Below are 3,005 nucleotides of genomic sequence, written 5' to 3'. Positions count from 1 at the left end.
CTAAATGGTGATAGCGTCAACTTCAGTTTGAAATTTCGATTTCAAGAGTTGGCAACTCTAAATGACGGAGTTCTTGAGCCATGAGCTGCTGTAATGTAATTTCACGTAGAGGAATGCTTAATGGTGTTAGCCGAGAAAGAAAATACTGAGACACACATCTCATTGTTGGTCGAGAAGAAGGATTGGGACTTAAGCATGCAAATGCCGCAATGGCAACCTGAACTATGTCATGTAAAGCAGCAGTCATCCCTGGAAATGGAAGGCGTGGGTCTAGTATTTCACATAATGTGATGTCTTCATTTGATGTTGATTGTAGTGATGATAGTAATTCCTTAGGATGCTTTCCTACGAAAGTTTCGAGCGCCACCACTCCAAAGCTATAGACATCACACTTTTCGCTCACAACCATAGTATAGGCAAGCTCTGCATTCATCATATGAGCATGAATATATTATAGGTTTCTAACAAAAGTAGTTAAAGATTAACTTGATTAAACAAAATCTTCAAGTTCTATAGCTTCAAAATAAAAGCTTATCCTAATCCACCTACTTGTAATTATATGTCAGGATTGGGCATGCTCTGCACACAATCATATAAATAAGAGGTCATAGGGAAAAGCAAAAGGTGCTATAAGTATAAAAGAAAATAATTTTTTTTACCTGGAGCTATATATCCAATGGTTCCAGCAACTATAGTTCTATTGGATGAATTGTGTTTGAGGATTCGGGCTGTGCCAAAATCAGAAACACTAGGCTGCCACTCCGTGTTAAGTAAGATATTGCTGGAAGATATGTCTCTATGAACTATTGGAGGGATGCAATCATGATGAAGATATGTCAAAGCATGAGCAACACCTTTTATAATGTTAACCCTCTTTCTCCAATCCAATTCCATTGCTTCCGCATTATCATACAAGACAGAGAATAAGCTTCCTCTCTCCAAGTATTGATAGATCAAAAACATGATTCTTCTGTGCAAGCAGAATCCATAAAGCTTCACAATATGACGATGCCTTGTTTCTGATAACACCTTAATTTCATTTCTAAAACTCGCATCCAAAGCTGGCACCTCTGCTTCAAAGCCATGGAGCTTCTTCAAGGCCACAACCTTGCCACTAGGTAATTGTGCCTTATAAACACTCCCATATGCTCCTGTTCCAATGCAATATCTAAGGTCAAAGTCTTCTGTTGCTCTAATGATGTCTTCATATGCCATGTTGCCATCATAATTCCATATGCAAAAGACATCCCCATTCTTAGTTGTCATTGTGTTTGCATGTTTGTTTTTAACTGTAGTGTTATGGTGCTTGAGACACATGACTAATGAGATGGCCATGATTATAAAAATGAGGATAGGAAGAACTATGAATAGAATGTGCTTTGTTTCTTATTTTGTTACTTATCTTGCTGTTACAAGGTCTGAACTGGAGGTTGATTTGGAAATACGAAATGTTAGTACAAACATCCTTGTTCCCTCTTAGAGCATAACCAGAGATACCATCTGGAATAGGACCCTTCAAATAATTGTAGGACATGATCACTTCCTGGATATAAAAGTGAAATTGAAGAATTTTTCCGGTAAGGTTATTGTAGCTTAGATCCAAATAGAATAACTCTGGTGAATTCCCGAGTTGTGGTGGTATATCACCAGTGAAGAGGTTGTGACTGAGGTCAACAAAGGCAAGGTATTTTGACAAGGGTACTACTATGTTCCCAGAGATGGAGTTGTTGCGCAGCTGCATCCATCGCAACTTGGTTAATTGTCCCAAATTAGAAGGGAGGGAACCAGCAAGTGGATTGTCGGAAGTGCCAAGGTGTTCTAATTGAGTGAGGTTTGTAAGTGAAGTGGGCAAGGTCCCATTGATGGAGTTGCTATCCAGCCACATTGATTTCAGCTTCATTAATCGATCTAAATTAGAAGGGAAGGGACCAATGAGAAGATTGTAGGAAATATCAAGCACTTCTAACTGGGTGAGATTTGTAAGTGAAATAGGCAAGGTCCAGATGATGAAGTTGTTAGATAGCCGTAACTGTTGCAAGTTGGTTAATTGATCAAAATTAGAAAGAAGGGAACCACCGAGAAGATTGTCGGAAATGTAAAGGTTCTGTAATTGAGTGAGGTTTGTAAGGGTAAGAGGCAAGGTCCCACTGATCCTATTACTAGATAGATCTAATGTAATGAGGTTTTTTAGGGACCCTAACTCCCAAGGAATGGAGCCTTCAATGTTGTTTCTAAACATGTCTAGGTGCTGTAATAAGCTTAGATTTGCTAGTGAAGAAGGTATGTGACCTTCAAGAGAATTGAATGACAGATCAATATGAGTGAGCTTGGAGAGAGTACCAATTTCTGGTGGGATATTACCACGCAGTTCACTTTCACGAACAGCGAGCTTTTCTAAATTCTGGAAAGCTGAGAGGTTGAGTTTCGCAAAATGAATCACTGCTGCTGCTTCATCAGGATAATAAGGCACATAGTCAATTTCTGTTATGCTTCCAGCCTTGTTGCAAGCTATAGCATACCACTGACAGCGAAGGGAGATATTGTAGAATGGATCAGAAGTGTTCCACCATCCACTGCTCAGTATAGCATTTGCTTCCAACTGAAGCTGCTGCTGCTGCGATGATGATGATGATGATGATGCAGATGCAGCTAGTAACTGCAACTGAAACCCCATAATCACAAAATAAATAACAAGTACAGTACACATTTCTGGGCCAGTTAAATTAGAAATAAAGACACTTCATATTCTTTTGCAAAGGAAAGGAAATGTTCATCTTATTGAGACATATATATGGTCACTTTTTAACTCTTTCATTCTCAAAGCAACAAGTTGAATTCTTCAACAGAGAGAACGCGTTTAAAATTTATGAGAGGACGGCTGAATTTCTTGCTGAATTTAATTGACCCAAATAGATCATATAGACATAGATATAGATTATAGCATGTTGAAATTCAATAATGTAAAAGGAATTGTGCACCTTAAGTAATTGAAGAATCCAAGAGTA

At 38.5% G+C, this 3,005-nt stretch overlaps 1 pseudogene; it reads right to left on the bottom strand.

Annotated features, from left to right (window-relative positions):
• On the bottom strand, positions 1 to 2,744 carry LOC130728496 (probable leucine-rich repeat receptor-like protein kinase At1g35710; annotated as a pseudogene).
• Positions 2,745 to 3,005: the final 261 nt, after the last annotated feature.

The sequence above is a fragment of the Lotus japonicus genome, chromosome 1, assembly GCF_012489685.1.
Source record: "Lotus japonicus ecotype B-129 chromosome 1, LjGifu_v1.2".
Lineage (NCBI taxonomy): Eukaryota > Viridiplantae > Streptophyta > Magnoliopsida > Fabales > Fabaceae > Lotus > Lotus japonicus.
Note: the sequence above shows the minus strand (reverse complement) of the source record. Positions and strands in the feature narration are given on the sequence as shown.